This window comes from Heterodontus francisci, chromosome 18 (assembly GCF_036365525.1).
Source record: "Heterodontus francisci isolate sHetFra1 chromosome 18, sHetFra1.hap1, whole genome shotgun sequence".
Taxonomy (NCBI): domain Eukaryota; kingdom Metazoa; phylum Chordata; class Chondrichthyes; order Heterodontiformes; family Heterodontidae; genus Heterodontus; species Heterodontus francisci.
Window position 1 is genome coordinate 20,079,677 of NC_090388.1, and position 12,963 is coordinate 20,092,639.

The following is a 12,963-nucleotide window of genomic DNA, read 5'->3' on the forward strand; positions in this document are numbered from 1 at the left end:
CCCACCTCCAAACCCGCCGTGGGGAAGGACATAAAATCCCGCCCAGAGAGTAAGGGTAAAGAATAGCTTTTCAGAGTGGTAGAAGGTAGAGAGTACAATCCCACAAGGTTCAGTGCTGGGATCACTGTTCACAATTTATATTAATGATTTAGATTTTGGAATCAAAAATACAATTTCTAAAATTTATAGATGACACCAAGTTGGTGGGAATAGTCAATACTGAGGACATTGGTAACAAATAACATGAAAACATGAATAAACTTGCAGAATGGGCATATAATTGCAATTGAATTTCAACACGGATAATTGTGAGGTATTGCAATTTGAGATGAAAAGGCATCTGGGAGTAAATACACAAATCACTAAAAGCAGTGACGCAGGTTAATAAGGCCATAAAAAAGCACTAGGGTTTATTTCTAAAGGATGGAATTGAACAGTAAAGAAATTATGCTGAACCTGTATCCAACCTTGGTTAGATCACACTTCGATTAGTGTGTACATTTCAGATTTGCACTGGAGCGAGTGCAAAAAAGATTTACAAAAATGTTACCAGAAATGTGGGGTTATATCTATTAGGAAAGGATGAACAGCCTGGGGGCTGAATTTTACAGAACCACCCCCCCCACCCCCTGATGTCAGGGATCGTTTGTGGGGGGGTGGGGGAGGGTGAGAGGCTGGAAAATGCCTCCGGAAGAGGGCTGCCACGCATCCTGATGCCAAGAGGGACTGGCCTGATATTGCCGGCGATGGCGAGGCCTTGCGGTGGCCACCTAACCCAACCGCCCCCCACCCACCGCTGGGCGATGGGACCGCCATTAACATATTGAAATAAATTTAAATTAATGAATTAACTACCTTCACGTTCCCACCGTCTGTCCCGGTGCGATATTCATGCCACTGGCCGGCACTCCCATGCCTTCAGATCCCTGTCCGGGAACCGAGGCGGAACACTGGTGGGGAGGGGGGAGCAGGTAGGTTTCTCAGCGTGGGAGTAGGGGGAGTGGAATCAATGTAATATCATTGGTGTAGGGGATGTTTAGTTTTTTTAGTTTAGAGATACAGCACTGAAACAGGCCCTTCGGCCCACCGAGTCTGTGCCGACCATCAACCACCCATTTATACTAACCCTACACTAATTCCATATTCCTACCACATCCCCACCTGTCCCTATATTTCCCTATCACCTACCTATACTATACTAGGGGCAATTTATAATGGCCAATTAACCTATCAACCTGCAAGTCTTTGGCATGTGGGAGGAAACCGGAGCACCCGGAGGAAACCCACGCAGACACAGGGAGAACTTGCAAACTCCACACAGGCAGTACCCAGAATTGAACCCGGGTCGCTGGAGCTGTGAGGCTGCGGTGCTAACCACTGCGCCACTGTGCCACCAATGGTGGGAAGGGTTATAGTTTGAAGTTTATGTGCTTTGGTGGGGGGAAAGGTCAGGTGCGCAAGGGAAGTGTTTTGGAAGGGGGGGGAGAGGGCAAGTAATTAATTTTATGGTTATTATGGGGGGGGCGAGAGGGGGGGCAAATTAAATGTTCATAAATTTTTTTGTTACCTGTTTCATTAAATATTTAAATTCAATGGGAGGGCTCGAAGCCCTTTAAAAATGGTGTCAGCGCCTGCACACAGGCAGTTGACGCCATTGCCGGGGACGGACAGCCCACCCACTCCACGTCATCGTGAGGTTGGGGGCGGGGGGGTTCCACCCCAGCTATTTATCCCATCGTGATATTCAGCACGATACTCCGCAACGTGCGGCCGAACAGGCAGGCCACCACTGTTTTCGTATAAATTTCAGTCCTGGGACTTTTTTTTTCTTGAAAAGAGGAATCTGAGGGTTGACCTAATAGAGCTCTTTAAGTTTCTGAAAGTTTTGTTAGAGTAGACACAGAGAGAATATTTCCACTTATGGGGAAGACTGAAACTAGAAATCATCAATATAAGATGGTCACCAAGAATTTAAATAACGAATTCAGAAGAAACTTCTTTACCCAGAGATTGGTGAGAACGTGGAACTCAATGTCACAGTGAGTAGTTGAAGCAAATGGTATAGATGCATTTCAGTGGAGGCTAGGTAAGTATATGAAGGAGAGGGGAATAGAGGGTAATGCTGATAGAGTTAGGTAACGAAAGAGGAGAGGAGGCTCGGGTAGATCCGAAACACCAGAAAGGGCTGGTTGGGGTGAATGACCTGCCTTTGTATTGTATATTCTAATTAATTCTTATCTATCCAAGTCAGCTTGTTTCCTGTCAAGGACGCCATCATCATCGGCTGGAATTTTATGCGGCGGCAGAGGCCCCGCCCACTGGCTTAAAATCCTAAAGGTCACGCAGCAATTTTGTGTGGCTCAGACTCTTAATTGGCCTCAGGTGGGACTTCCGCCCCTCTGAGGCTGGAAGACCCGCCTCCAAGAGCTGCCACCCAATCAGTGGGCTGGCAGCTCTTCAGTCCCAGCAGCGTCACCTGGAGCAGTGGCCACTGCTAGGACTGCACCCATCTAGAAGAGGACTGTAGATGTTCACCTCCATAAAGGGGAGTCAGGTTTCGGGCCTTGCCAGGGAGCATCGGCTGGGCCCCGGCAAGTGGGGTTGGGGGTTGTTCAGGAGGGGAGGTGCACCTTCAGGGGCGCACGTTGAGGAGGAAGCCCCGCCCAGGGTCACAAGGAGGTTGCCTGGTATTATCATGTATAACCAGGCGGCCTCCTCAGGTGCTGAACACCCCAGCCGCAGCTGGAAAAATACTTCAGGGCTTCAATTGCCCTGGGACAGGTGGGCCTTTTTCAACCTCCCCCACTGCTGGTAAAATGACAGTGGGGGCGGTAGGCGATGGGAACGGCACCCTCCACCTCGCACTCAATTCTACGCCGACACCAGCCTGCTCCTGTGTGGGGGAGTGGCCTAAAATTCTAGCAATCATTTCAGAGAAGGAAGGGTCAATGATAATGAGAAAAACCCAACCATTCAGGAAAACAGGTGATTGAGAGTACGCTGGAGACTGTTCTGTTGCGGATAAAGATATCACATTTTCTATAAGCCCCCTCTGGATTGATGTACACCAACTAAGTAATCAAGGGAAAAAGAGACAAGCCAGGTAAATTTCTCGGAGCTGGTCCCACTTTGTGGTAAAGCAGGAGAAGCTCAGAATCATTTCCCAGCTATAGTGAAACATCAGTACAGTGGGCAGCTGTTGTCCTTCTCAGTTTCAACCACAACCAAGTTAGGCAAGAGGAAGACATTGTCTTCATCATGGGGGAGGCTATTCAAAGTGCTTTGGAATCTAATTTCACCAAAATGCAGAGCGATATAACAAATGGTTTCATGTCCCACCGTTAGTTTTGAACCTAAAATAGGAGTAGAAATAAAATGCTCTGAAATTGCATGGATGTTTTGTTATTTTCCCACCATTACATCAATGGGAGACTTGCAGAAACCCCTTAAACGGCCATTGTCAGTCATTTCCATCATTTCCCTGGGAGTTCAAGAGAAGGATCATTAGAACCCACACAGAATTTCCAGGCCCTTACTTTTAAAAGTTTCTATTTTCCTTCATGTTCAAGTGTAGCCTTTGCTGCTACTTTGCCATCAGCCTGACATTATTGCTGTTTTTAAGTTCTGAAACTCCTTTTTTCTGCTCCATTTTCTCAGAGCTGCTAGAATCATAGGGAATAAATTTCCCAGCCCTATGATGGTGGGCTTAGAGGCAGAGGGGCCGGAAAAAAGACAGCTCCCTGATGCATTCCCACTGCCAGGGAAGTTTCCCAGGGACAGGCAGGAATACCGATCTGCTGTCCGCACCATGGTAGCCCCAATTAAGGGCAATTCAGAGGACTTGCAGGTGATAGAGTGGTCCCTCAACAGCCCCCCCCACCCCTCCCCCAACCGCGTGCAGAGGCCGTCAGATCCAGGGAGACAGCTTCCAGTGCCATCCCCCAAAGAGAGGACCACTGGCAGCAAAGACCGCAACTGCGGCCCAAATGCTGCTGTCGAAGGGATTTCCCCTCCACTCCAAGGGGCCTGCCTGCTTGGCTCCTCTGAATTTTTATTTTAAATTTATGCCTCCGAGGGCACCTCCATTTTGAAGCACCCTCATGTGCTCCTACTTGCTTCAGCAGTGTCTACCTCTTCCGGTGATTGGGCTACATCTGGAGCTTAATAGGATGGCATCACAAAGGCAGCCAACTAGGAGGCCACCTCTGGGGAAATAGCTCTCCCCGTCTTATTCCCGGCAAGTACAGTCTCAGGACCCATATTTCGTCCCGACATCGGCATTTTAAAGCCCACTGGAAAATCCTGCCCAGAGAATTGTATAATGATTACAGCACAAATGCCGGTCATTTCGCCCATCGAGCCCTTGCTGGATCTCTGCAAGAACTCTCTGGCTAGTCCCACCCCCCTTTCCCCGTGACCTTCCTAACCATTGGCTGCGAAAAAATGTTTTTCCTCGTGTTGCCTTTGTTTTTTTCTTTGCTAATCACTTTAAATCAATGTCCTCTAGTTCTCGACCTTTCTACCAATGGGAACAGTTTCTCTCTATCTGCTCTCTCCAGAGTTCTCGTGATTTTGAACGCTCTGATCAAGTCTCCTCTCAACCTTTTCTTCTCCAAAGAGAACAGCCCCAGCTTCTCCAATCTATCCATGTTACAGAAATCTCTCATCCTTGAAATCATTCTCGTAAATCTTTTCTGCCTTCACATCCTTCCTAAAGTGTGATGCCCAAAATTGGACAATACTCTAGTTGAGGCCGAACCAATGTTTTATAACTTCCTTGTTTTTGTACACTGTGCCTCTATTTATAAAGCCCAGGATCCCATATGCCCTTTTAACTGCATTCTCAATCTGCCCTGCTGCCTTCAATGATTTGTGCACATATAACCCCAGGTCTCTCTGTTCCTGCACCCCCTTTAACATTGTACCCTTTAGTTGATACAGCCTTGCCTCGTTTTTCCTACCAAAATGTATCAGTTCACACGTCTCTGCATTAAATTTCATCTGCTGCATGCCTGCCCATTCCACCAACCTGTCTATACCCTCTTGAATGTGCTCCCTGGATCCATCACTTCCTACCATGGTGGTTGCTTCCTTTACTTGTTTGCGGTCTGATCTTCTCTGTTAACAATCTCCCCATGTTGGCCCACTCCTGTGGTGACAAGAAGACAAAGGCCTGCTCTGGAATGCTGGATTTTTGAATTTTGCCTTGTTATACTTCCCAGAAAAATGAAGCACCAAAATAACTGGAAGAACAAACATCAATATTTTACTAGTTAACTCCCTAGCTCGCTGCTTCAGGAGTATTAAAAGCTCATCACTACAGATGTGCTGTAATTAGTTGCTTTTTATTTTTTCCCATAAATTAAATCACATTCTCAGGAGCTACTCATGTTTAAATTTCACTTTCCCACAATTCTGTTGGAGAGTAATAAAAAACTCCAGTTGAAATGTAAGTTTTTTTCTGTTGAAATTTAGCCCTTAACGGCGATGATTAATTTGTGAGCATGTTGTGAGCACTATAGCTCCACAGGGCATTTTGGCTCAACATTAGAGGAGGGCTTTGAGAAAAACAGCTATCAGCTGGTCTTAATAAAGACAGAGCAACTTAAAAGAGCTGTAGTTAACAATCACATACTGGTAGGAAGAGATATTTTCTCATTCATGGGCCTCCAAGAAGGTGTGGGTTACACACTTTGTAGTAGTTTTATCAGACCAATGAATCTTTCTGCCTGTTAATGATAGATAAACCCAACAGAGCTTTTAAAAAAATGAATACATGTTTGCGGAATTTACGGACAGCAGACTCCCCCATACAACAATGTGATAATGACCACATAATCTGTTTTTGCGATGTTGGTTGAGGGATAAGTGTTGGCCAGGACATCAGGGATAATTCCCCTGCTCTTCTTTGAAATTGTATTTTGGGGTCATTTCATCCACCCAAGCAGGCAGATGGGGCCTCGGTTTAATGGCTCACCCAAATGATTTTTGTGCTTCAGCCCTCAAATAGAACTTGAACCTAGTGACTCAGAAATGAGAGTACTACCAACTGAGCCACAGCTAACATTTGGGAGATTTTGTAGCTTTGCAGCAATCAGAAATGATGAGGAATGGCTTTACTGCCCCATTCCTGGTGAGGAGGAGACCATCCCAATCCTTCCTAAGATGTATTCGCTAGGTGAGCAGAATGCCCGCCTTGTTCAGGGGGTAGGCTCTTATCGTATGCAAATCAGAGTTGTTATGCTCACCCAAAGTGCAGCGATTGGAAAATACAGAACTTAAACTGACGTTATAAATATGGATTTCTCTTTTAAAAAGAGGACTATGTGCTGTCAACAAAATGGAGGACAAAACATGACCCTCAGCACTTCTTGCCCGCAAATCCACATCTGTGTCTACTAAGACTGAAAATCAATTAAGTCCCATCTGCATGGAAATGTTACAGATAATGAAACCTGGGTGTAAGCTATACTCAAATACTATAAAAGAAGACCTTTCGCAGACTTCTCATTTCTGCATAACCTCCATTACAATGGAATGTGTACCAGCCTCATCTCCTCAGGATGGGGCTATCTTCAAGACTGTTAAACAGCCCAGCTAGGACTGAAACCTGAAGTCACATGGGTGAAGTTAAGCTTTGTAAAATATTCACTTTAAAAGATAATCGTTTTGAGGAACAAAGGGGAAGCCTTTTCAGGACAGGACTAGAGACAACATCATCAGTCTGGTCTCTCCTCAGCCACACAGTGCAACAAAAAGACATCTTGAATTCCAAAAAGGCTGAGAGGGAGTAGAGGGAGATCATTTCAAGACAACACAGTTGAACCCTGCTGAGGCGAGTAGAGGTTAGCTACAAAGTGACAAGAAAGTGCCTTTGCAAAAACGACTTTTCGACCAGTGAGAATTGACCTAAGACATCAGCACCATCTTCAACCCAAAGTGAACTGCCAAGAGACTGCAACAGCCCAACGATTACCAGACTAACAGCAAACAGGCCTGCAACTTTAAAAATTAACCCTCTGAGGAGGAGCCCACAAATTATTCCTTTCAACAGACTTTTACAATCTGAACTCTGTACACCTTTAACCCTGCACTTTTCTATCTATCTTCTCTTGAGGGCATGTGTGAGAGTGAATGCGTGAGTGGGCGCAGTTGCGACAATTTCAGGATAAGGTATATTGCTCAATAAATAATTAATCATCTGTTTTTAAACCTACAAGAAAACCTGTCGCTGTCTACTTATTTGACAAATAAAACACAAGGGGTTAAAATCGTAATAAAAAACACTTGTTTCAGTCAAGTGGGAGTTGAACAGTGGGAACCACCCACACCCCTCACCACATGGCCATAACAGGGTCCTATTAGAATTTTTTTTTAAAATTAGAATATTACAGCGCAGTACAGGCCCTTCGGCCCTCGATGTTGCGCCGATCATCTGACCTACACTATTCCATTTACATCCATATGTCTATCCAATGACCACTTAAATGCCCTTAAAGTTGGCGAGTCTACTACTGTTGCAGGCAGGGCGTTCCACGCCCCTACTACTCTCTGCGTAAAGAAACTACCTCTGACATCTGTCCTATATCTTTCACCCCTCAACTTAAAGCTATGTCCCCTCGTGTTTGCCATCCTCATCCGAGGAAAAAGACTCTCACTATCCACCCTATCTAACCCTCTGATTATCTTGTATGTCTCTATTAAGTCACCTCTCCTCCTCCTTCTCTCTAACGAAAACAACCCCAAGTCCCTCAGCCTTTCCTGGTAAGACCTTCCTTCCATACCAGGCAACATCCTAGTAAATCTCCTCTGCACCCTTTCCAAAGCTTCGACATCCTTCCTATAATGCGGTGACCAGAACTGCACGCAATACTCCAGGTGCGGCCTCACCAGAGTTTTGTACAGCTGCATCATGACCCCGTGGCTCTGAAACTCGATCCCCCTACTAATAAAGGCTAACACACCATATGCCTTCTTAACAGCCCTATTAACCTGGGTAGCAACTTTCAGGGATTTATGTACCTGGATACCAAGATCTCTCTGCTCATCTACACTACCAAGAATCTTCCCATTAGCCCAGTACTCTGCATTGCTGTTACTCCTTCCAAAGTGAATCACCTCACACTTCTCCGCATTAAACTCCATTTGCCATCTCTCAGCCCAGCTCTGCAGCCTATCTATGTCCCTCTGTACCCTACAACACCCTTCAACACTATCCACAACTCCACCGACCTTCGTGTCATCCGCAAATTTACTAACCCACCCTTCTACACCCTCATCCAGGTCGTTTATAAAAATGACAAACAGCAGTGGCCCCAAAACAGAACCTTGCGGTACACCACTAGTAACTAAACTCCAGGATGAACATTTGCCATCAACCACCACCCTCTGTCTTCTTTCAGCTAGCCAATTTCTGATCCAAAGCTCTAAATCACCTTCAACCCCATACTTGCGTATTTTCTGCAATAGCCTACCGTGGGGAACCTTATCAAACGCCTTACTGAAATCCATATACACCACATCCACGGCTTTACCCTCATCCACCTGTTTGGTCACCTTCTCGAAAAACTCAATAAGGTTTGTGAGGCACGACCTACCTTTCACAAAACCGTGCTGACTATCGCAAATGAACTTATTCTTTTCAAGATGATTATAAATCCTGTCTCTTATAACCTTTTCCAACATTTTACCCACAACCGAAGTAAGGCTCACAGGTCTATAATTACCAGGGCTGTCTCTACTCCCCTTCTTGAACAAGGGGACAACATTTGCTATCCTCCAGTCCTCCGGCACTACTCCTGTCGACAATGACGACTTGAAGATCAACAACAACGGCTCTGCAATCTCCTCCCTGGCTTCCCAGAGAATCCTAGGATAAATCCCATCTGGCCCAGGGGACTTATCTATTTTCACTCTTTCCAAAATTGCTAACACCTCCTCCTTGTGAATCTCAATCCCATCTAGCCTAGTAGCCTGAATCTCAGTATTCTCCTCGGCAACATTTTCTTTCTCTACTGTAAATACTGACGAAAAATATTCATTTAACGCTTCCCCTATCTCCTCTGATTCCGCACACAACTTCCCACTACTATCCTTGATTGGCCCTGTTCTAACTCTTATCATTCGTTTATTCCTGATATACCTATAGAAAGCCTTAGGGTTTTCTTTGATCCTATCCGCCAATGACTTCTCGTGTCCTCTCCTTGCTCTTCTTAGCCCTCCCTTTAGATCCTTCCTGGCTAGCTTGTAACTCTCAAGCGCCCTAACTGAGCCTTCACGTCTCATCCTAACATAAGCCGCCCTCTTCCTCTTGACAAGCGCTTCAACTTCTTGAGTAAACCACGGCTCCCTTGCTCGACAACTTCCTCCCTGCCTGACAGGTACATACTTATCAAGGACACGCATTATGATATACATGGAAGCCTATTTGCAATTTTAGGACTCCGCAGAGGGTTCCATGCAGTTTTTGTTGGTGGTGCAGACAAAGAGGAGCCCAGAAGTTTTAATTATTTTTTGTAGAGTCAGGTAGGAACAGGATGTTTCCTCTTGGCTTCCTAAAAACCACTTGGGTCATTGCCATGCTGCACCTGCCTCCCACCTCCTGTGAATAGATTCCTCCCCCAGACCTATCATCTACCAGTTCAAAGGTTGTGCAAATATTGTAGTGGCCCAGAACCAGTGGGTTTCCCCAGAGCAGTACTTTTCCACCCACAGCCCACCAGCCCAATACTAGCGAGACTCAACTCAAAATAGACTGAACTCTTGTCAGGTCTATTGAGGCCGACAACTCCTACTGTGCTTGGGGTAGGGAGGTGGGGGAGTAAATCTACTCCTTCATTTCCTAAGCTTCCATGGGTCATGTAAAAGCCCAGGGACAGGAAATGCTAGCACCACTGGACTGAACAGGAGCAGCACACATTTGGGTCCAGAATTGGAGTGAGGCAGGAAAATCTGTCCTTCATTTTTTTAAAAAATTGAAATATCAATTTGGTGGAAACCCATATTTGGGTTACAAATATTTAATAGAGTCCCTGTCCTAAGCTTTGGATACATTACCAGCTAGGTATGCTGTGTGCTTTATTGCTGATGAAAAATTCTATAGTCTAGAAACCCGTTCATAAAGCGGTGCCCTCTCATGTAAATGTATAAGATCCCAAGGCACTATTTTGAAGGGCAGCAGGGAAGTCTGGGCAAATTGTATCACTCATCCAACTTCATTAGAACAGTATACCTGGTCATTATCTCTGTGGTTTGTGGGAGTTTGCTGTGCGCAAATGGACTGCTACATTTCCTACACTACAACAGTAACTCCACTTCAGAAGTGCTTAATTGGCTGTAGAGCACTTTGGGACGTCCTGAGTTCGTGAAAGGTGCTATATAAATGCAAGTCTTTCTTTTTTATTTTATCCAGCAGAACAGAAAACAGATTTTTTTTTTAAGAATCACGACTGCCATTCTGGAACATATAAATAAAATATGTGGGGCACGGTATCTGGGTTTATCAGCATTTTTATATAGGTTCCTATCTAAATTGGCATTTAAACCAAGTTGCTACATTTGTGTTGGCCCTGGATCATCTAAATAATTGTTGGGTAGCAATTACAATTGCTGCTTTTCTTGTGCAAATGCCGAATGTTCTCAAACTAGATTCTTCGCTGTGCTGTTTTAATGCAGGCATTAACCCTTTTGTGTTAGAGAGGAGTTTGATATAAATGATTAAGTGTTTGTACAATGTCTCCCCTGTAATTCCTTTGCAGTGAAGTCAGAATGTAACTGAGACATTGCCGGATGGTTTTACCCTGACTCATCTATTTAAAGGACCTTTCTTTAATATATAAGCTAAATTTTTAAGATGGGAGTTATGAATAGAATGCTTCTTGGGGGAATATATGATGTGGTTTAAATTCCCATTTGTGAAAGCAACCATAAATTGCTCATGGAAATAAAAAATGAATTATGATTTTCTTCCATAAACAACTCTCAAAACTCGCAGCTAAAATGTCAGCCTTGGGAAAATATTAATATTTCTTATGGCTGAAAGAAACATTGTATGTAGTCACTGCAGCAATTTTACTGTGTTTGACTGTGATTTTAAATCCTGAAGTAAACTCCATAGGCAGTCTACAAATAATATGTGACAACCCTTTTATGGGCCCTCAGAAGAGACGGAAAACTTACAGTAGGTGTCAGCAACAAGCTGCTTTGCGTTGATGTTTGAAGTGAGAGGTATGACTATGATATTGATGAACTAGGGAACAAATTCAAAGCTATACTTTGAAAACATGCGCTACAGCATTGGAATATCAGACTTGCATATAAAGCTGAAAAAGTGCCGTGAACCAGAGTAGGACAAGGAGGCAAACAAGCGAAAGATAAATTTAAGACTAATATCAGGATGTTCTTCACAATGAGAACTGATCAGCACATGAAATTGACTTTCAGGTTGAATAGTGGAGATAAAACCAAGTGATTTAGAGTGAGAGTTTGTAAATGCAATGATTTACTCGAATTGACCTTGTCAAAGTGATAGCAAACTTGCCTCTGAGTCAGGTGGGCATAGGTTCAAGCCTCGTCTCCAGAGACTTCAGTGCAATACTAAAAGAGCACAGTCGGAGGTGTTGTTTTTCAGATCAGATTTTAAAGCAAGTCTATCCTCTTAGGTGAATGTAAAAGGTCCCACTATTTGAAGAAGTGCAGGGGAGTTCACCTGGTATCCTAGCCAATGTTTATTCATCAAGCTACATGAGGAAAAACAGATTATCTAATCATTTATCTCAATGCCTTTTCCGGGACCTTGCTGAGTGCAAATTGCTGCGTTTCCCTACATTAAAATAATGACTACACTTGGCTGTGAAGAACTTTAGGTTGTCCTGAGGTCATGAAAGGTGCTTTACAAATGCAAGTTTTTTCTTTCTTTGGTGAAATCCCAGCATCAAGCCTGTTATAGATAAGTGAGAAGTGATGTATTTTGGTAGGAAGAAGAAGGAGGACACATACTGCTTGGTATTGAGGAACAAAGTGATCTAGGGGTACAGATACACAAATTACTAAAAAGAGCAATGCAGGTTAATAAGGCCTTAAAGAGCAAATTATGCACTGGAATTCATTTTCAGAGAGATAGAAAAGCAGGGAGGACATGTTAAACTTGCATAGAACCTTGATTAGTCCATACTTGAATAGAGTGTACAGTTCTGACCTAGGGTTGTTTTTTGGACTGGAGGAAGATATGTAGTGGGGTTCCCCAGAGTCAGTGTTAGGACCACTGCTCTTCTTGATATATTTCATATTAATGGCCTAGACTTGGGTGTACAGGGCACAATTTTAAAATTTGAAGATAATGCAAAATTTGGAAGTATTGTGAACTGTGAAGATGTTAGTGATAGACATCAAGAGGACTTGGGCTGGTGGAATGGGCGGACAAGTGACAGATGAAATTTAATCCAGAGAAATGTGAAGTGATTGGTAGAAAGAATGAGGAAAGGCAATATAAAATAAAGGGTACAAATCTAAAGGGGGTGCAGGATCAGAGTGCCCTGGGGGTATATGTGCACAAATCATTGAAGGTGGCAGGGCAGGTTGAGAGAGCAGTTAATAAAGCATACAGGATCATGGGCTTTACAAATAGAGGCATAGTGTACAAAAACAACAACGTTATGATGAACCTGTATAAAACACTGCTTTGGCCTCAACTGGAGTATTGTGTCCAGTTCTGGACACCACACTTTCAGAAGGATGTTAAGGCATTAGGGAGGAAGCAGAAAAGATTCACGAGAATGGTTCCAGGGATGAGAAACTTCAATTATGTGGATAGATTGGAGAAGCTGATCCAGTTCTCCTTGGAGAAGAGAAGATTAAGAGAAGATTTGATAGAGATGTTCAAAATCATGGGTCTGGAGAGAGTAGATAGGGAGAAACCATTCCTGTTGACCAAAGGGTCAAGAACCAGAAGACACCGATTTAAGG

General features: G+C 44.1%; 1 long non-coding RNA gene across 1 annotated transcript in view; it reads right to left on the reverse strand.

The window, feature by feature from the left end:
* Positions 1 to 12,963, reverse strand: part of LOC137379807 (uncharacterized) — an 82,695-nt gene that overhangs the window by 53,299 nt on the left and 16,433 nt on the right. The window lies entirely within an intron of this gene.